The 22,627-nt window shown below is 45.8% G+C and overlaps 1 long non-coding RNA gene across 1 annotated transcript; it reads left to right on the top strand.

Moving 5' to 3' along the window:
• Positions 1–1,676: 1,676 nt before the first annotated feature.
• Positions 1,677–9,077, top strand: LOC116989260. The gene is made up of 4 exons (XR_004416200.1): positions 1,677–1,699; positions 6,135–6,137; positions 7,884–8,271; positions 8,961–9,077. It is a non-coding gene; the product is annotated as an uncharacterized LOC116989260 (long non-coding RNA).
• The last annotated feature ends 13,550 nt before the right edge of the window (positions 9,078–22,627 follow it).

Below are 22,627 nucleotides of genomic sequence, written 5' to 3'. Positions count from 1 at the left end.
GCTAGTCGTAGCTGGTCTTCAACATAGTCGAAGGAGGTCTTCAACATATCATTTTTTCAAACTCTTCTAAACTCGCCAATTAGGTCGCCCAAGTGGGACAGCCCCTTCAGAGTCTTTTGGTCTGCACAGCCTAGATAGATAGGTATGTGGATGGCGTGTTGTTCTTGTCCTGCTCTTCAGCTTCCTTTGATACTTTTGTGCAGTGTGCCACTGGTTCCAGCCCACAGATCACAGCCCGCTCGAGAATCAACCTGAGGTAATCGGGCAAAAGTCAGATTATGGTGCGTGCGCGATGGTTTGGGTCTACAGGAAATGGAGGATCATGAAGTGTGGAAAGATCACTTGTTGACCATGTTTCTTCTGCAGCACTGTCTCAGCAGCGGAGAGATAAGTTCTCTCTGTCCTGAGGAAAGAGTGCAGCGCCCACCTGCCTGGGCGATATAGTCGCTGCCTCACAGCGCAGGAGACACGGGTTCGATCCTGACCTCGGGTGCTGTGTGTGCGGAGATTTTGTACGTTCTCCCCGTGACCGCGTGGGTTTTTTCCAGGTACTCCAGTTTTCCTCCTGCACTCCAAAGACATGCAGGTTTGTAGGTTAAACACAACAAGCTGGAGTAACTCAGCGGGTGAGGCAGCATCTCTGGAGAGAAGGAATGGATGACATTTCGGATTGAGACCCTTCTTCAGACTTGGCTTCTGTAAATTGCCCCTAGGTTATAGGACAAAACTAGTGCATGGGTGACTGCTGGTCAGCGCAGACTCGGTGGGCTGAAGGGCCTGTTTCCATGCTGTTCCTTTAAACTAAACTAATCCCATATTATGGATTTCTGCGATTTAGGTGCAGGGTAAGCGAAATAGGTGAAACTTCAATTGATCACACTAAACCAACATTGGATGGAATCTCCTGACTTAAGTACTTGAATGACTGAAGGCACATTCTTGCCTCAATAAACTGGGTTTCCAATTTTCCACAGTAAATTAAGAAATGCGATACATCTCTCATTCTGCTAGACAGAAAAATATAGCGTAGAAATTCACTGATTTTAAATACATTTTTAAGTAGCAGAATATCTCAGCCTTGAAAGGGTCAACTTTGGAATTTGCAAGCATATTACATTATTGTTTATATATATATGTAATGTTCTGTGTATAACTGTGATAAAGTTGTAACTCGGAGTTAACACCGAGTCTGTAAGCATGGATCAGTCTTGAAGTTACTGAATCCCATTATCCTTACGTTCATCCACTTTAGTTGCTAGTGGGAGAGGAGAGATTTAGTACTGTGTAGGAAGGAACTGCAGATGTTCGTTTACATCGAAGATAGGCGTAAAATGCTGGAGTAACTCAGCGGGACAGGCAGCATCTCTATTCTCTGGAGAGAAGGACGGTTCGGGACGAGACACTGCTTCGGACTATTTAGTACTGTTCAAAAACGCAATGCAGCTGTTTGTCATTATTCGCAGACGGCTGAGAATGCTTTCTGCTGAAAAACATTAAACCGCTGAAGAGGGAGAATTGCAAAAATTGAAGAAGAAAAAAAATTCTCGATGCATGTTTTGTGGGTTCAATAGCTTTGGTTAAAAAATAAAATGTAAATTGTCTCCAGTGTGTGTGATAGTGTTAGGTGATCGGTGGTCGGCACGGTCTCGATGGGCTGAAGGGCCTGTTTCCGCACTGTATCTCTAAAGTCTAAAGTAAAGTCCGGAGTCAATGCTTCGTTTAGCCAGCTTGCAGAGATGTGGTGGGATCTGGACATCCACTGTGCAGGGACGAGCTTGCTAATCCTTATTCTGGCTTCTCCTTTTTTTCAGTGTCAGTCAGGCCAAATCTTGTCCAGTGAAGTAGAATGGAATGAAACGCAAGCCAGGAATCTTTCATAAAAATCTAATTTAATTTTATTCATCATTGCGTGCTCTAAATGCGCTGTTAATCCAACTATTGCCCATGTCACAAGGGGGGGGGGGATGTGTCTATGAACACCACCAATTTACACAGGAGGCTTTTGGACTGCAGCTGTGGTTTCCTACACTTCCACTGCAGGACTGTAAACTAATAAATTTAAATTGACGGATCAATGTTATTAAAACATTGGGAAATCTGCCAGAAATATCTGTGGCCGATTATGCAGCTGCTCCGATGCCGTGTACTATATGTGAATCTGCAGTTGGAAGATAGAGTCGTAGAGTCATACAGCGTGGAAACAGGCCCTTCAGCCCAACTTGCCCACACCGGCCAACATATAGAAACATAGAAAATAGGTGCAGGAGTAGGCCATTTGGCCCTTCGAGCCTGCACCGCCATTCAATATGATCATGGCTGATCATCCAACTCAGTATCCTGTACCTGCCTTCTCTCCATACCCCCTGATACCTTTAGCCACAAGGGCCACATCTAACTCCCTCTTAAATATAGCCAATGAACTGGCCTCAAACTACCTTCTGTGGCAGAGAATTCCACAGATTCCACAGGGGGAACTGTGTGAAAAATGTTTTTCTCATCTCGGTCCTAAAAGATTATCCTTAAACTGTGAACCCTTGTTCTGCACTTCCCTAACATCGGGAACAATCTTCCTGCATCTAGCCTGTCCAACCCCTTAAGAATTTTGTACGTTTCTATAAGATATCCCCTCAATCTTCTAAATTCTAGCGAGTACAAGCCGAGTCTATCCAGTCTTTCTTCATATGAAAGTCCTGACATCGCAGGAATCAGTCTGGTGAACCTTCTCTGCACTCCCTCAATGGAAAGAACCCATCAACCATAGCGATTTTGGGTGGCGCAGTGGTAGAGGTGCTGCCTCATAGGGCCAGTGACCCAAGTTCAATCCTGTCCTCGGGTGCTGTCTGTGCAGAGTTTGTACGTTCTCTGTGACTGCGTCGGTTTCCTCCGTGTGCTCTGGTTTCATCCCACACGCAGGTTTTTCTCGGTTAATTGGCCTCTGTAATTTGTCCCTAGAGTGTAGAATACGCAAGTGGGTCTCGCATGGAACTGGTGTGAATGGGTGATCGATGATCAACATGGACTTAGTGGGCCGTAGGGCCTATTTCCACACTGTATCTCTAAACTAAATAACTAAACTCTTGCAAGTACTGACTGCGGTTTGACTGCTGGGACCATTAAAGCCAGTCTCCGTGATTTGGGTACGATCTTCCCAGTCGTCACGGTAGCGCAGCGGTAGAGTTGCTGCCTTACAGCTCTTGCAGCGCCAGAGACCCGGGTTCGATCCTGACTACGGGTGCTGTCTGTAAGGTCCCCTGACATCAGTCTGAAGAAGGGTCTCGACCCCGAAACATCACCCACTCCTTCTCTCCAGAGATGCTGCCTGTCCCGCTGAGTTACTTCAGCATTTTGTATCCATCTTCGATTTAAACCAGCATCTGCAGTTCTTTCCTACACACAGAGTTTGTATGTTCTCCCCATGACCTGCGCGGGTTCTCTCTGAGATGTTTGATTTCCTCCCACACTCCAAAGAGGGACAGGTTTGTAGGTTAATTGGCTTGGTATACGTGTAAATTGTCCCTTGTGTGTGTAGCATGGGTGGAAATCCTGGGGGGGACGGGGGTGGGGGGGGGGGGGTGGTCGTGTGCCCCCTATGCTTTGAGAGGTGGGGGACAATCCCCCCCATGTTTTGTAATCCGGACTTTATCAGACGCTTTCTAAGGGCTGAATCGGCCCATTCGCGGGGCCTTACAGCGCCCGGCGCGGCTTAAAACCAAATTCCTGCATCGAGGCGATCGAGGCTCCCGATGTTGAAGCCCCCGCCGGCCGATGAAAGACCCCGTGAACGGGCCGATTCAAGCCTCACGATTCGGGGCGGACGATTCTGTTGCTGGAGTTCGGAGTCGGTCATCAACCAGGTCAGCTCCCGATGTTACCGTCCACAGGGCCCACGGCTGAAGCCTCGCATGTATGCACATGCGCGCGCGTGCATGTGTGCGCAAGCCACCAAGGATTTGTGTTCCCCCCCCCCATATTTTGATAGCGATTTCCGTGCCTGGCGTGTAGGATAGTGTTAATGTGTGGGGATCGCTGGTTGGCACGGACTTGGTGGGCCGTAGGGCCTAGTTCCGCGCTATATAGTAAACTAAACTAAATAAAACTAATAACCAGGTTCTTTGAATGATGCCTCTGCCAAAGATGATGATCACTGGATGATATAGATGGTGAAACCTACTGTATAACTTGGCTGTCTCAGCTCCATGAAGCAAACGGCAGATAAGCTAACAAGTAATTGGATCAGTCAATCATGAAGAAATTTCAATAATTTGTTTTGAATTTCAGCTAGTTAGTTCATCACTTATCCAGCAGCCCATGTCAAAATGCGACCTTATAAATAGCGAATGCCAAGTTCCTGGCAGTTTTGATGGTAATCCCAAAAGTGAAGTGTGGTGTATTGAAGAAAAGTAATTGAGCGAGTGGCCTCTGTGTGGGATAGAACTGTAGACTTTAGATTTTGGAGATACAGTGCGCTAACAGTCCCTCCGGCCCACCGAGTCGGTGCTGACTGGCGATCACCCGGTGCACGAACCTACACACAACACTAACTCCGACAATTTAACAACTTACCAAAGCAAGTTTACCCACAAACCCGTACGTATTTGGAAGGAACCGCAGCGCACAGAGAAAACACACACGGTCGCAGAGAGAACACACTTTACCTTGCACTGAACGTTATAACAAAGGCTTTTCACTGTACCTTGGCACAAGTGACAATGAACTGAGCTGAACTAATCTACACTAAACTAAAAACAGCACCCGTAGTCAGGAGCGAACCTACGTCTCTAGTGCAGTAAGGGAGCAACTCTACTGCTGCGCCACTGTGCCTCCCATGGACTATTGGGCAAGTTGCTCTATATCACAGGGCAATCCTCCTGGGCCTTCCCCTTACCAAGAATAAGTTGTTTTTTCAACTCCACAAACGATACAGTCAAGTTGTCAGAGATATACGTGATGATACCTGCGTGCAGTTTTTATGCTGTAAATAAATAGATTAATTTGGAACTTATGTTGCATTGACACATGCTGCTCTGTTGGTGGTACTTCAAGCAAAACATCCCAATCTTCTATTGCACAACCTTGTGGGCCCATCTGTCATTATCTATGTGACCGCAAAGGAGGTATCACCCCAAGGTTGGGAACCATCTCTGCAGGAAATAATTGCGGACTGGCCTCGTTAATGCAGAGATTATCTCTCCGGTGGGTATCGTGGAACACTAATCTTTCCCTAATCCTGTTCCTGTTTTTCTTGTCAGCTCTTTTTCCACCGCGGTTATTAGTCTGCACTCGTCTTTGGGGATGGAGTGGGTGGTTGATCAGGTGAGGTGACTTGTTTTCATCCTGTAAATAGCACGTAAAGATAGTTACAGTGGATGACGCCACTTGTCTCAGTTGTAGAGTCATACAGTGCAGAAACAGACCCTTTGGCCCAACTTGTCCATGCTGACCAACATGTTTCCCACCACACTAGTCCCACCCACCTGCGGTTAGCCTCCATCATTCCAAACGTATCCTATCCATTTACCTCTATAAACATTGCTATAGTCCCTGCCTCAACTACCTTGTCTGGCAGCTCGTTCCATACACCCACTACCCTTTGTGTGAAAAAGTTACCCCTCAGATTCCTATTAAATCTTCCCCCTTCGCCTTAAAACTATGTCCTCTGGTTCTCGATTCCCCTAGTCTGGACAAGAGACTGCGTGTCTACCCGATCTATTCCTCTCATGATTTTGTACACCTCTACAAGATCGCTCATCCTCCTGTGTTCCAAGGAATAGAGCCCTGGCCTGCTCAAACTCTCCCTGTAGCTCAGACCCTCTAGTCCCAGCAACATCCTTGTAAATCTTCTCTCTACCCTTTCCAGAGAACCCATGAGAAACCAAACTTTCCATGTTATGTTATGTTTTTTGGCAGAGATAATTTTTGGGGACTTGAGGTCAAGGGTTATAGGCAACAAGCAAGAAAGCAGAGTTGAGATTAAGATCAGAACGTATGATGAGTATTTGATGCTGGAGTATAGAAGCATGAGGGGGGATCTCATTGAAACCGATTAGTGAAAGGCCTGGATAGAGTGGATGTGGAGAGGATGTTTCCACTAGTGGGAGAGTCTAGAACCAGAGGTCATAGCATCAGAATTAAAGGACGTTCCTTTAAGAAGGAGATGAGGAGGTATTTCTTTAGTCTGTGGGTGGTGAATCTGTGGAATTCATTGCCACAGAAGGCTGTGGAGAACAAGTCAATGGATATTTTGAAGGCAGTGATAGATAGGTCCTGGATAAGTACGGGTGTCAGGGGTTAGGGGGAAGAAGGCGGGAGAAGGGGGGTTGAGAGAGAAAGATTGATTAACCATGGTTGAATGGCAGAGTAGACTTGATGGGCCGAGTGGCCTAATTCTCCTATCACTTACGAAGAATGGCCACGATTATACTGAATGGCGGGCCCTTGACCCCCCAACAAGTGGCTACAAACTGCTCTGTAGTGAGTGTGGAATGATTCCACCCATGCTGAGACTCTGGTGGAAAACTATCACCATTTATCCGCAAGATCGCAGCCCGCTTGTTCAAAAGACAACAAAAAAATGAGCAAGAACTAGCAAATTTCACTGGCTTATTGATTTTACAATTTTCTTTTATTATCCTGGTTGAAAGTAACATTGATGGTGCTCTGTCACAGTCATTTTAAAATGCCTGCTGCACTGTTGTTAATAAAACAATACAGGCACTATAATAGCACATTGATCTAAATACGGAGAAGAATAAAATAACCTGGCCGGTATACTAGCAGTCTTATTTTGAACTAATAGCAATAATGTACAATATACAAACCAGGTACTATTATCCCATTTAGTTGGCTGAGCAATATGAATTTTTGAACTAATAACGTGTGTCGTTTATACACCTGAAAAATCTAACCAAGTGCACTTTCAAATCTAAGCAATTACACTGGAATCTCAAGTAATATCTCGCGATTCATTGTGTGCTGGTCAGAGAAGTGGGGCATCAATCACGCATTACCATCGTTCCACTGTAGGCATGTATTGTCTTTCCGCTGAGTGGTTAACATGCAACAAAAGCTTTTCACTGTACCTCGGTACACGTGACAATAAGCTAAACTCAACCCAACTACTCAAATAGCTCGAGTTGCTTACAAAGGAATGCGCTAGTCTGAAGCAGGGTTTCGACTCGAAACGTTGCCTATTTCCTTCGCTCCATAGATGCTGCCCCACCCGCTGAGTTTCTCCAGCATTTTTGTCTACCTGCTGGTTGACTTTTGTTTAAGTACAATTTCTTTGAACAGATTTAATTCTAACCTGGTAGCTTGCCTCTCTGTAATCCTTCTCTTCCCAAGATTCCATTCTTAAGACAAGTTAATTACACTGAAGAAGGGTCTCGACCCAAAACGCCACCCATTCCTTCTCTCCAGAGATGCTGCCTGCCCTGTTGAGTTCCTCCAGCATTTTGTGTCTATCTTTGTTATGACCACCAGGCCCATCTTCCTCCACTGCTAAATAAGAGACATAATCTTCAAGAGCATGCATTCTACTATCTCTGATTCTGTAACTTAATCTCCAACTTCCTTATGGCTCATCAGGGACCATCCTTCAGGCTAAGGTGGCACGGTGGAGCAGAGATGCTGCCTTATAGCGCCAGAGACCCAGGTTCGATCCTGACTATGGGTGCTGTCTGTACGGAGTTTGTACATTCTCCATGTGACCAAGTGAGTTTATTCTGGGCACGTCTGGTTTCCTCCCACGCTCCAAAGACGTGCTGGTGTTTCGGCTAATTGGCTTCGGTAAAATTGTAAATTGCCCGCAGTGTGTAGGATAGTGCTCATGTATGCTTGATCGCCAGTCGGCGTGGACTCGGTGGGTCCACACTTTATCTCTAAAGTCTAAAGTGACCATTCTTTAAAACCTTACTCTTTTTCATGAAGCTACAGGTCAGATCTTCATTCTAGTTATTGGGTGAACAGGAGACCATTTGAGATCCTTAAGCCTGTTCCACTGATACAGAATATTATGGTAGCCTAGGTACGTGACCTCATTTTCCTTTCTCCTCTGTCTCGTCTGGCTAAACCCAACCCAACTACTCAAATAGCTCGAGTTGCGTACAAAGGAATGAGTTGGTTTACTTTTGTTGTGTTACATTTTCTTCGACCAGATTTCATTCTAACCTGGTATCTTGCCTCTCTGTATGCCTTCTCTTCCCAAGTCTGGCGTGTGATATTTCTTATGGGCCGCTGTACATAAATGCGTCAATGTTTTAGAAATAACGGAAGGTTATCTGAATCATTGAACCATTGAACTGAATCATTGATTCTATTTCTTGGGGTGATTGAAGGAGAAGGTTCTTATGGAACCAGAACTAATCCAGATGGGCTGAATGGCCCTGTCCCACAACTTTTAAATAATCTGTTATATTGTAGCTTTGAGCAAGAAGGGGCCAAAGATTCAGCCCCGTTGTGCAGCAGCGCTTTGACAAACTAACCCAACCACAGGCAGAGGGGAGAGAGGGAGAGCATGGGAGACACACCAGTAGGGGTGAGACCCATGCATGCTAACATCTTGGTGCTTTCTTACCTGTTAATTATGGACAACATCACACACAAACAAAACGTAGTCCTTAACAGTAAATAAAAAAAAAGAATAGTCAGGAGGAGCAAGAGTGGTGCAAATTGTAATAGAGAAAGAAAAAAAAAATTGGTTGGTGCAGCGGTAGAGTTGCTGCCTTACAGTGCCAGAGACCCGGGTTCGATCCTGACTACGGGTGCTTCTCTGTATGGAGTTTGTACGTTCTCCCTGAGACCTGCGTGGGTTATCTCCGAGATCTTCAATTTCCTCCCACACTCCAAAGACGTCCAGGTTTGTCGGTTAATTGGCTTGGTATAAGTGTAAATTGTCCCCAGTGTGTGTAGGTTAGGGTTAGTGTGCGGGGATCGCTGGTCAGTGCGGACTCGGTGGCCCGAAGGGCCCGTTTCCACGCTGTGTCTCTAAGCTGAACAAAACTTAAAGTTTTAAACACTTCAACAGTAAACCAAAACAAAAAGAACGGAAGGAGGTGGAGAGTGGTGTGAGTAGTAGTGTAGAAAAGAACCAAAAATCTTGTTATAAATCATGTAACTATAAAAAGTAATGCAGGAGGGGTGGGTTTGGTGGGGGGGTGAAGTCCCGTAAGAAAATAAGATCTGAGAAATATAGGAGGCACGATGGCGCAGCGGTAGAGTTGCTGCCTTACAGCGCCAGAGACCCGGGTTCGATCCTGACTACGGGTGCTGTCTGTACGGAGTTTGTACGTTCTCCCCATGACCTGCATGAGTTTTCTGCGAGTGGTCCGGTTTCCACCTACACTCCAAAGGCTTGTAGGCTAATTAGTAATTGGTAAAATTGCAAATTGTCCCTAGTGTGTGCAGGATAGTATTAGTGTATGGTTATCGCTGGCTGGCACGGACTCTGTGGGCTGAAGGGCCTGTTGCACAGTATCTTTAAAGTAAACTAAACTATAGTAGTGTTAAAAAATGTAATTGTAAAAAGTAATGCAGATGTGGGTGGGTTTGGTGGGGAGGGGGGGTGGGGGGGGGGGGGGGGGGGGGGGGGAGTCCAGTAAGAAAACAAGATTTGACAACTAATGCAAGACGTTGAAACATTCTTGAAAACCAACAGTGTCTTTGAAAGATGTATTTGAGGCTTACTCTTATTCCAATGTTCTGGCGGCTATAATAGTACTTTGTGAGATTTTGATTGTAACATCGACAAAGTCAGCACAGTGGCGCTGCTGGTAAAGCTGCTGCCTCACAGCTCTGGAAATCTGGGTTCCATCTGATCTCGGGTTCTGCCTTTGTGGAGTTTGCACGTTCTCCTTGTGACCGCGTGGGTTTCCTTCGGATGCTCCAGTTTCCTCCCACCTCCCAAAAGGCACGCGGGTTTGCAGGTTCATTCTGCTCCGTAAATTGCCCCCCCCCCCCCCCCAGCTGGTGTGTGATGAGAGAGTGTGTAACACAGAACTAGCGCGAACTGTGGTTGGCGTAGACTGCGTGTTGGGCCGAATGGCCTCTTTTCATGCTGTGTCTTTCAATCTTTCTATCATTAAAGATCTTGTTCCAACTATCAGCCAGGTCTGAAGAAGGGTCTCGACCCTAAACGTCACCCATTCCTTCTCTCCAGAGATGCTGCCTGTCCCGCTGAGTTGCTCCAGCTATTTTTATTTGAGAAGCTGATTTAAGGGCCTGACGCACTTTCACGACTTAATTCTTTCATCCCGACTATTTATTTACTCGTGGACATTTTTTACCGGGCTGGAAAAAATGTCCCGACTTGCGTGATGCCACGAGTACCTACGGCTAGCATAATGAGCCGCTACGATATATCTACGAACTCCTACGACCTCCTACAGACTCGTTACGAACATCCTGCGAATTTCAGGGGAAAACTTGGGAGAATTCGTGAATTACCTCGTGAAAGTGGGACAGGCCCTTTAGAAGGGGACAGATGAAAATGACTTGCCCTTGCACAGTAGTCTTGTTTAATTTGAAGTGTTGTTCTGATCTTCAAGATAGAAAGTCTTCCTCAGTCACAATCCACTAAATGCATGAATAAGGTATACTCACTACAATTAATTTCCAAAATTGAGCTTAAGATGCACATATTACTCCCTCCCATATTTATTGTGTGATACATTTCCAGCGTGCTGCTCCTTAGTTACACTTAGTTAATGTAGCTTCAACACTTCTGTTGATAACAAGGTGGATTAATCCAATTATGAAATCACAGGCTGTTATTCTTGAAATTAGAGTGTGCTTCAGTATCTCAAGGGGAGATAGACAATAGGGAGACAGATTGGTAATTAGGTACCTGCAATGGTTGCCAGCATTGACGGAATCAATGCCAAGTGAAATATGCCCCTTTCTCATGGAGTCCAGGTATTATAGAAGGTGTTTTCTTTATGCCTGACAACCATTATCTGCAATTAGACTTTGGACTTTAGAGATACAGAGTGGAAACTGGCCCTTCGGCCCACCGGGTCCGTGCCAACTAATGTTCATCCCGTATACTAGCACTATCCTTCACACACTCGGGACAATTTACATTTATACCAAGCCTATACATTTATCCTACACACTAGCGACAATATACACTTTATGGAAGCCAATTAACCTACAAACTTGTACGTGTTTGGAGTGTGGGAGGAAACCGAAGATCTCGGAGAAAATCCACGCAGGTCACAGGGAGAACGTACAAACTCGGTCCAGACAATTCCCGTGGTCAGGATCGAACCTGGATCTCCGGCACTCTACCGCACCGCCCTAAAGGATGGATTATCTAGTTATAATTATATTACTAGAAATATCCTTCAGGCTGAGACTGCAGAAATATGAGGTGCCGTTTGTCCAATTTGCGTGTAGCCTCACTCTGACAGTGGAGTAGGCCCAGGACAGAAAGGTCAGTGTGGGAATGGGAACGGGAGTTAAAATATTTGGCAACCGGGCGATCGCTTAGGTCAAGGCGGACTGAGCAAAGGTGTTCAGCGAAACCATCGGCCAGAGTGCGCTTGGTCGCACTGTTATATAGGAGCCGCACTGAGAACAATGGATACTGTAGATAGCCTTATTTTTAAGGCACGTTTTAACTCCATCCCATCCAAATAAATTGAGAGCATTCTTTTACCTGGAGCTGCCTTGGGTTTTATCTGTCATTAGTTTGGCTGGTTCTGTCTCACGTGAATGAATTAAGTTTTGAAACAATGCGGGCACTTCAATTCAGTTCAGTTTAGTCTATTGTCACTTGTACCTATATACAGTGAAAAGTCTGTGTTGAGTGCTAACTATTCAGCGGGAACGCAATACATGATTACAATCGAGCCATTTACAGTGTATCGATAAGGGAATAACGTTTAATGAGGAGATTAAGAAGATCATAATTGAAGTAAGAAATGTCGCTGTAGGAGTGGAGATTTAAAGTGTGGGGCGTGGTAAGATGTGATTGTAGACCTGCTTCTGTGGCTGGCACGCTAATATTCGCTTTGGTTGGGCAACATGCTGAACTTGGGAGGAGAGGAGGTTTTTTTTTCTAAGACTGAGAGGGAAATTATAAATGATCTGTGCTGTTTGGTTTGTGATCAAAGGATCAATTCTGCACTAAGATTGAACAAAATTCCTACTCTAAATCAAAGAAGAATCAGTGGCACTGTTGCACAGCGGCAGATTAGATGCCTTACAACACCAGAGACCCCGGTTCGATCCTGATTACCCATGCTGCCTATACAGAGTTTGCACGTTCCCCCCTGTGACTGCGCGGGTTTGCTCCGGGTGCTCCGGTTTCCTCCCACATTCCACAGATGACAAGCTTGTAGCTTAATTGGCTTCGGTAAAAAAAATCGCAAATTGTCCCTATTGTGTAGCGTAGAGCTAGTGTATAGGGTGATCGCTGATCAGTGCGGACTCAGTGAGCTGTATCTCTAATGTCTAAAGTCTAAAGTAAAGAAAATAGTGGTAAAAGATAACTGCTTTTGCAATACAATTGGTGATGTTAGTAACCTTGCAAAGTCCTACTGAGCATCTCTGCTGCCCCTGTTGTTTGACACTCCCATGGCACAAGTTACACTGGTGTGACTCACATCCACAGTACTCTTCTAGATGACCTGGCGGGTAAAGATAGATTCCTTGATCAGGAAGAACATCGTTGAGTCACTCCAACCAAAGCCTCTCCAGGCAGCAGAATCCTCTCGACAGAGGTCTGGTAACTAATTTCATTCCTTTTCGAACGGGGGTTCCCAGACATGGAGAGGAACCCAAAGGAATGGGAATGGAGACTCACGTGAACTAATTGGTAACACTAAGTTGTAGATGGGACATGTTGGCCGGCATGGGCAAGTTGGGCCGAAGGGCCAGTTTCCACGCTGTATGGTTGTCTGACTGGAACAAAAAAGTGGCAGGGATGTCTTGAGGTACACAGTATAGCAATAGAGTCCAAATGTTTTGTGCATTAGAATGAGAATTGTGTTGCCTGATACTTTAATAGACCCTACTTACTGTAAACAGGTAATTGATCACAATTAAATAGCTGAAACAAATTCATACCAGGGTGTGAATTGTCTCATTGTCAGAATCACTTGGTGTTTTTAATCCTGTCAAAACTATTGTGGAGGAAGATGCCTTTTTTTAAATGTTTTATTCACATTGTGGGTTCATTCTGAACATCATCACCTTCCGATGCACAATTATATCTGCTGAACTGGAACGCTGGGCTGAATAGTTCGAGACCAACACGCTTTCACTTTTGAGGTCCACCTCACGCCAAACATCAACCTTTCTTCTTATTTGGTGTTTCACGGAGAGTGACGTTTGTCACGGGTGTTCTTGCTCAAGGAGTGGGGCAGCAAATGTGACCTTGTTTGACCCTCGGTCTCCGATGAGTTGTATGTTTGTCGGTCAATTGGTTTCAGTAAAAAATTATAAATTGTCCCTCGTGTGCTAGTGTACGGGGTGATCACTGGTCGGCGCGAGCTCGGTGGGCCGAAGGGCCTGTTTCCACACTGTAAGTCTCAAGTCTAAAATCTAAAGACATAAGTGGAATGGAAGATTGGAGGAAATGTAACATGGACATTGGTCTGCTCTTGTTTTATTTAACGTACCCTAGCACCTGAGGCAACTTTCATCTCCCATGGCTATCTCTGTTAACTCTGCTTGGCTCACTCGGTTGTGTTAACTCTCTCCTCTGTACATTGGCTGTAAACTACCTTTATGATCTCAACAAAGATGGCTGCCATCACTGGTGAGATACAATGGGGACATGTTCAAACTTTTCATTTACATATCCATCTGTCTTGGATATTGGGGTATATTTAGAATGTAGGCATGGATAGGGATATATGTGACACTAAACTCAATATAACATCACCATGTGGAGTCGTGTATGAAAACCTTGTGATCATTTAGATGTGAGTTTTATTTTATGCCTCTGTGTTCACTTGACCCAGAGGAACTCGTTCACTACAAGCTCCCAGATCTTCTGTGTGCTGAGCCAACATAAATTCCAACTGTTGGCCAGACTACTGTTGTTTTTCCCGTGGTCAGTTCCAATGACAGTACTATGAATCTAAACAAGAAACGACCTTCAATTGGAATTGATCTTGTATAAGTTAATGTCTCCGCAGTAAATATGAAAATGGTTTTCTATTAGAAAAATATGATCTTTGCTGGTATATGATCTTATCAAAGTTTATATTCAGTGGGCTGCACTGTATTTCTTACTATATATGTCTAAACAGCAACGTTAAATACATTCAGACTGTTGACTTCTGTACAATAGTTTCCTAAAAGACGATCGATATTCTCTCTCCAAGGAAGAAAGTTTGACTGTATTCATTGTAAATAATTGTTGATGTAATAAAATATCAATAAACTCTTTTATAGCTGCAACTATGATGTCAATAATGTGACTGATAATAATTGTGTGCTGCAGAAATTGTTCTTAGTTAATTGGAATTGCAATGGTCGGGTGATTGAGATGTGAAGGGGCTGTCCCACTGCGGCGACCTAATCTGCGAGTTCAGAAGAGTGTCTTTGGCTTACAAGCTCGAGGGCACCCGCCTGGAAAACCTCGAGCTGGATCGACCGTCAGCGATAAAACTGCGAGCTGGATCGACCGCACACACACACACACACACGCGCGCGCGCGCACACGCACACGCACACGCACACACGCACGCACGCACACACGCACACACGCACACACACACACACACACACATTGCAAAGGCGGGGGCCAGGGAAAGTGGGGGAGCGCTGTCTGAAATTCACACCCGCGATGAAGAGGAAGGTAAAAGACGGCTGCACAGTGTACGGTAAGTCCTTTAGAGAACCCGAAGACGGGGGGGGGGGGGGGGGGGGGGGGGAGAGAAGGAGAGAGAAAGGGAGAGAAGGGAGGGGAAACACTTAAGAAGTCAGACAACATTTAATAAAGTTTAGCAGCCATTCTATCTACCGGTCAGTTTTCTTGGGTCCTGAAAACTCCAATGAGCCAATTAAGATGCCCGGTCAGCGAAGGAGTTTGGCTATGGCTGCCCACGGCTGCCTGTAACTACATAGTGACTCCACTCCACTGCACTACGAGTTAAAAAGAACCATGCCGACCAATTTTTCAACGTGCTGAAAATTTTTCCGCGACCTAGCTGTGGCCGCTAGTATGCGGGAACTTCCCTCGAGCATGAAGGAGAGTTCCAGTGACCTCATAGGATCTCCTAGGACCACGTGTTGACCATGTTGCGAGTTTGAGTCGAGGGCAAACTCTTCTAAACTCGCAGGTTAGGTTGCCGCAGTGGGACAGCCCCTTAACATTAGATGTGTCTCACACAGAATTAGAGTGGCACGGTGGTGCAGTGGTAGAGTTGCTGTCTTACAGCACCAGAGACCCAGGTTCAATCCTGACCTTGGGTGCTGTTTGTACGGAGTTTGAATATTCTCCCTGTGACCTGCGTGGGCTTTCTCCTGGCACTCCGGTTTCCTCCCACATTCTAAAGGCATGCAGGTTTGCAGGCTGGTTGCACTCTGTAAATTGTCCCTAGTGTGTAGGATAGATATAATGTACGGGTTGGTCGACGTGGACTTGGCGAAGGACCTGTTTCCATGCTGCGTCTCCAAACTAAACTGAACTAAGACGGAACTGCTAACACAACAAAATAACTCGTTGGTTTAATGAGCAAATTACATAGAAACAGAAAATAGGTGCAGGAGTAGGCCATTCGGCCCTTCGAGCCAGCACCGCCATTCAATATGAGCATGGCTGATCATCCTAAATCAGTACCCCGTTCCTGTTTTCTCCCCATATCCCTTGATTCCGTTAGCCCTAAGAGCTATATCTAACTCTCTCTTGAATACATCCAGTGAATTGGCCACCACTGCCTTCTGTGGCAGAGAATTCCACAGATTCACAACTCTTTGAGTGAAATCATTTTTACCTCATCTTAGTCCTAAATGGCCTAGCCCTTATTCTTAAACTGTGACCCCTGGTTTGGGACTCCCCTCAACAATGGGAACATTCTTCTTGCTTCTAGCCTGTCCAATCTCTTAAGAATTTTATATGTTTCAATGAGATACCCTCTCATCCTTCGAAATTGCAGAAAACTGCAACATAATAATAATATGGCATTGCTTGTAAACTCTAAAAGGTTGCAGCAGCAACAAAGTAACACTCCCTCAGTGCTTCTCATTCTCCATTCCCCTACGCTGGGTAAAAGGCTGTACATTTACCCTGTTTATTCCTCTCATCATCTTATACGCCTCTATTAGATCACCCCTCATCCTCCTGCGCACCAATGAATAGCCTGCACAGCCTCTTCCTATAGCCCAGCCACTTGAGTCTTGGCAACGGCCTCGTAAATCTTCTCCGTGCCATTTCTAGCGTAACACCATCTTTCCTGTAACAAAGTGACCAAAATTGAACACTAGTTTAAACGTGGCCTCATCAATATCTTGTACGACTGTTAACATGACCTGCCAACTTCTATACTCAATACTCTCACTGTTGAAGGCCAGTGTGCCAAAAGCCTTCTAGACCATCCTATCTACTTAGTTTACTTTTGAGATACAGCACGGAAACAGGCCCTTCGGCCCATTGAATCCGCAGCGACCAGCGATCCCCGCACATTAAAACAATCCTATACACACTAGGGCCCTACAATTTACTCTTATACCAAGCCAATTTACCTACAAACCCGTACATCTTTGAAGTGCGGGAGGAAACCGAAGATCCTTGCGAAAACCCACGGGGAGAACGTACAAACTCCATACAGACAGCACCAGTTGTCGGGATCGAACCCGGGTCTCTGGCGTTGCAAGCGCTGTAAGGCAGCGACACTACCGCTGCGCCACCGTGGCACTTTTCTTGTTTCAATGGTCTATGCACATGCACTCCTTGATCCCTTTACTCTGCGACACTCATCTGGGAATCATCTTTGCAGTGATAAGGGAATAAACCATTGAAACTTAGTTGGTACGATGTCATCCAATGAACTGTTCGTTCAACGCCGGTGCATAGATATGAGCCCAGCCCAGGCTGAAATGATGGGAGCTTCGTCTCTGCATCACATGTCACGAGGAGCGAGTGTGGAATGGTTTCGGCAACCTCAGGCCACAATTCAGCTGGAATGAACGGACAAAGTTTCTCCTGACTTGGGTACTGAGGCCCATCACAGGCTGATGGGAGAAATGGAGAGAACATTTAGGAACAGCGCCTCATATTCCACGACAACCCAGCAGTTATGAATACTGATTTCTCTCATTTCAAGTAACCCTTGCTTCCCCTCTCACTCTCCATCCCTCCCCTACCCTCTTCATCGTACTAGTTTCACCATTCATATCCCTTCGTTATCACCTTCTCCACAGCCAACAACGGACCATTGTGGGCTCTGCCTTTTCTGGGTCTGTCCAGCTCTGTTTTGTTCTGAACCTTTTCATACCTCTGGTTTCCCTCTTCCCTGACTCTCAGTCTGTAGAAGGGTCTCGACCCGAAATGTCACCCTTTTCACCAGAGATGCTGCCTGACCCGCTGATTTACTCCAGCATTTTCATAAGGAATAGTAGGCCATTCGGTCCATTGTCTACTCCCCCATTCAATCATGGCTGATCTATCTCTCCCTCATAACCCCATTCTCCTGCCTTCTCCCCATAGCCTCTGACACCTGTATTAAGCAAGAATCTACCTTAAAAATATCCATTGACTTGGCCTCCACAGCCTTTTGTGGCAAAGAATTCCACAGATTCACCACCACAGATTCATGTTGTGTCTATCTTCGTTGCAAACCAGCATCTGCAGTTCCAAAAATTCTGACTTCTGGTTGAGGGAATCCTCCCAAGGTGGGGTTAGGAGAAAATATTGGAGCCCACTGGCAAATTGCTGAGAGATGTGAATGCAGAGCAGTCCATCACACAAGCCTCCCCTTCCCCCATCGACTCCACCTGTACTTCACGCTGCCTCGGGGAAGCAGCCAAGGTAATCATGGACCAGTCACACCTCGGCCATTCTCATTGTCCACGCCAACTAACATGTCCCATTTACACTAATCCCACCTGCCTGCGTTTGATGATACGATATGATAGAATTTTATTCATTCCAGGAGGGAAATTGATCCGCCAACAGTCATAAAACACAAGACAAATGACACATGAAATTAAAGTGACGAGTGGAAAGGATTGGGGATGTGCAAAGGGGGGTGGGGGGTGTCAGTCAGTCTACCCCACAACAGAAGGGGGAGGAGTTGTACAGTTTGATAGCCACAGGGAAGAAGGATCTCCTGTGACGTTCTGTGCTGCATCTTAGTCGAACCAGTCTGTTGCTGAAGGTGCTCCTCAGGTTGACCAGTGTGTCACGGAGGGGGTGAGCTGTATTGTCCAAGATGCTCCGCAGTTTGAGGAGCATCCTCCCCTCTAAGACCATATCCCTCTAACCCTGTCCTATCCATGTACCTGTCTAAATGTTTCTTGAATGTTGCGATAGTCCCTGCATCAACTGCCTCCTCCGGCAGCTCGTACTATACACCCACCACCCTTTGTGTGGAAAAAGTACCCATCTGGTCGCTACTAAATCTTACCCCCCTCACCTTAAACCTTTGTCTTCTGGTTCTCGATTCTCGATACCACCTACTCTGGGGAAGGGTCTCTGTGTGTCCACACAACCTATTCCTCCTCTCAAGAGTTTGTAGACCTCTATAAGATCAAGTAGTATCCCAAAGATAGACACAAAGTGCTGGAGTAACTTAACGGGTCAGGCAGCATCTCTGGAGAAAAAGGACTGACGACGTTTCTGGGCGGGACACTTTTTCAGACTGAAAGACTGTTGCTCCGGGTTCCTCCCACATTCCAATGATGTGCGGGTTTGTGGGCTAACTGGCCCTCTGTAAAAATAGCCCCGAAAACGTAAGGAGTGGACGCGAAATTGGGATAACATGGAGCAAGTGTGAATGGGTGATGGATGGTCGGCATGGGCCCAGTGGGCCGAAGGGCCTGCTTCTATGTTGTTTCTCTAAACTAAAATGTAGCCAATACCAGTTAGAATATCTCATGTAACCTTGAACAACTAGCATGGGGAAAGGGCCAAAATTTAAGTCTCTGCAATATCCACTCACTCTTAAGTAACCACTGCATATTCCCACAGCCCACAATGGACCATTGTGGGCTCCGCCTTACCTGGGTCAGCATTGCTGGCTCTGATATTTTCTGTACGTTTTCTTACATCTAGTTTCCATCCACCCTGGCTCAGTCTGAGGAAGGGTCTCGACCCGAAACATCACCTACCCCTTTTCTTCAGAGATGCTGCCTGACCCGCTGAGCTACGCCAGCATTTTGTGCCTAGCTTCAGTGTAAACCGGCATCTGCAGTTCCTTCCAGCACTTCATTTATTAGGTATGGTGAGGTGACTACAGTTTAACATAAATAGAAACACATTCACATCTGTCCCACTGAAAGTGCATTTGCAATTGAAAAGAATTCAATAAAATGACATGACAAATGAACAGTTGCAGATTTCTGTTTAAAAGAGAACATCTTGTGGTATAATGTGTGTTACAACGGTTCTAAACATTTGGCCTGAGTTAGGGGGCTCGAGCAGATGTTTGGAGGGGAATACTCAACGTTGAAACATTCCATCCTATTTTAAAAGCATAGGAAAGGCAATTCCATTTAAACTTCCATCTGTTTATCCCTAAAGAGGAGCAATTATTGTCAATCTAGGTGGCCATTCCACTTATAACATTGTGCTCTCTTCCACAAGATGTGAAACATCTGGATGTGATGATAATTTATTTCGCGTAGTTTAGAGATACAGCGGGGAAACAGGCCCTTCGGCCCACTGAGTCCACGCCGACCAGCGATCCCCCCGCCCACTAACGCTATCCGAACACACGCTAGAGACCATTTACAAATAAAATGCCAATTAGCCTACAAACCGGCACGTCTTTGGAGCGTGGGAGGAAACCGTAGATATGGGAGAAAACCTACGCAGTCTACGGAGAAATCGTACAAACTCAGTACATCCACGTCTCTGGCGCAGTAAGGTAGCTCGTCTACCACTGCGCCAACGTGGCACCCTCTGCATAAAAAACTTGTCCCGCACATCTCCTTTAAACGTTGTACCTCACATTTTATAGCTATCCTCCCTAGTATTTATATTTCCATCCTGGATAAAAGGTTCTGACTGTCTACCCTATCTAGGCCTCTGAGAGTTTTATATATCAGGTCTCCCCTCAACCTCTGGTTTTCCAGAGAAAACCATTTCAGTCCACCCAACATAGCTAATGCCCTCTAATTAGTTTAGTTTAGAGATACAGGCCCTTCGGCCCACCGGGTCCGCGCCGACCAGCGATCCCCACACAGTAACATTATCTTAAACCCACTAGGGACAATTTTTACATTTACCAAGCCAATTAACCTACAAACCTGTACGTCTTTGGAGTGTGGGAGGGAACCGAAGATCTCGGAGAAAACCCACGCAGGTCACGGGGAGAACGTACAAACTCCGTACAGACAGCACCCGTAGTCAGGATCGAACCCCCTAGCGCTGCATTCATTATAAGGCAGCAACTCCACCGTGACCGCCCGGTGGTCCAGGCATCAATTGGGTAAACCTCTTCTGCACACTCTCCAAAGCCTCCACATCCTTACTGTAATGGGGCGACCGGTACTTTGGTCTGATCGGTACTTTGGCCTGACAGGTACTTTGAGCTGCATCGTGCAATGATCTGCAGATGTTGGAGTTCTGAAATGAAAACAGAGAAATGTGAATATACTCAGCAGATCAGGCAGCAGCTGTGGAGAACGAAACAGAGTTAAGGTTTCAGGTCAGGTAAATTAAAAAATCAAACATGATTTAAGTTGCAGAGAAGAGTGAGGGGTGGAGTGAATAAGCAGCATGCCTGAGGATGGATGGAAACACAAGAGATTGTGGCAACCTTGAGCAAAAACAAACTGCTGGAAGAATTCAGCAGGTTAGGCAGCATCTGTGGAAGGAAATGGACAGACCATTTACTGCCTTACAGCGCCAGAGACCCGGGTTCGATCCTGAACTGTCTGTACAGAGTTTGTATTTTCTCCCCGTGATCTGCCTGGGTTTTTTCCGAGATCTTCGGTTTCCTCCCACACTCCAAAGACGTACAGGTTTGTAGGTCAATTGGCATGGTAAAAGTGTAAATTGTCCCTAATGAGTGTAGGATAGTGTTAATGTGCGGGGATCGTTGGTCGACGCGGACTCAGTGAGCTGAAGAACCTGTTTCTGCACTGTATCACTAAACTAAACAAAACAATCTGGTAATTTGGGGGTAAGAATCGAGCTCTTTCTATGGTTAAATATTGCAGGCTATCCTGATCGACATTTAATTGCACAGATTTATGGGACAAGTCCAATTTTTAAAATACTTTTTGCCTCAGCCAACTTTTTTGTTGTTGGCAGTGAATATTGCTCAGCATTCAGTGTGACCTTATATTTGGCCAAAAAAAAAGTGTTCATCTGATATTGAAACCTTTGCAATCAGCGTGGCTCAATTATGTAATCTGTCTTCACCAATACTTTGTATTCCTCAAGTGTATCCAATTCATGTTCCATTCATACTCTTGTAGGGAGTAAGTCAAGGATTTTAATAAACAGGTTTTGTGTCTGGTTTAATGTGGATGCTACAAATGGGATTTAATACCACCACAACAATTGTCAAATTGAACAAACTAGAACAAGTTCATTCAGGCGGCATGGTGGCGCAGCGGTAGAGTTGATGCCTTACAGCGCCCGAGATCCGGGTGCTTGTCTGTTCATATGTTCTCCCCGTGACCTGCGTGGGTTTTCTCCGGGTGCTCCGGTTTCCTCCCGCACTCCAAAGACGTACAGGTTTGTAGGTTAATTGGTAAAATTGTCCCGAGTGTGTAGGATAGTGCTAGTGTAGGGGGTGATCACTGGTTGGCGTGGATTCTGTGGGCCGAAGGGCCTGTTTCCTTGCTGTATCTTTAAACTAAATTAATCTTCAAATTAATATGCTTCTTTTTGTTTGAAACAAAAGTACAGAGTCTAGAAGTTGGGAGGTCATGTTACAGCTGTATAATGCCCCTGTCCCACTTAGGAAACCTGAACGGAAACCTCTGGAGACTTTGCGCCCCAGCCAAGGTTACCGTGCGGTTCCTGGGGGTTGCAGGTGGTTGCCGGAGGTTGCAGGTAGTGGAAGCAGGTAGGGAGACTGACAAAAACCTCCGGGAACCTCCGGGAACCGCACGGAAACCTTGGGTGGGGCGCGAAGTCTCCAGTGGTTTCCGTTCAGGTTTCCTAAGTGGGACAGGGGCATAAGGCATTAGGGAGGCCACATTTGAAGCATTGTGTTCAGTTTTGGTCAACATGTTATAGGAAAGATATTGTCAAGCTGGAAAGAGTGCAGAGAAGACTTACAAGGTTGTTGCCAAGATTCGAGGGCCTGAGCTATAGATAGATAGATAGATATAATTTATTGCCACACAACCAGGGTTGGTGGAAATTTGGGTTGTCAGCAGCAGTACAATAATAAAGAACACACAATAAAACTGTAACACAAACATCCACCACAGCATTCATCACTGTGGTGGAAGGCACAAAAATTTGGCCAGTCCTCCTCCATTTCCCCCCCGTGTACAG

This window comes from Amblyraja radiata, chromosome 29 (genome assembly GCF_010909765.2).
Source record: "Amblyraja radiata isolate CabotCenter1 chromosome 29, sAmbRad1.1.pri, whole genome shotgun sequence".
In the NCBI taxonomy this organism is placed as follows: domain Eukaryota; kingdom Metazoa; phylum Chordata; class Chondrichthyes; order Rajiformes; family Rajidae; genus Amblyraja; species Amblyraja radiata.
The sequence above is the reverse complement of the archived record's forward strand: the minus strand, read 5'-3'. Positions and strand labels throughout refer to the sequence as shown.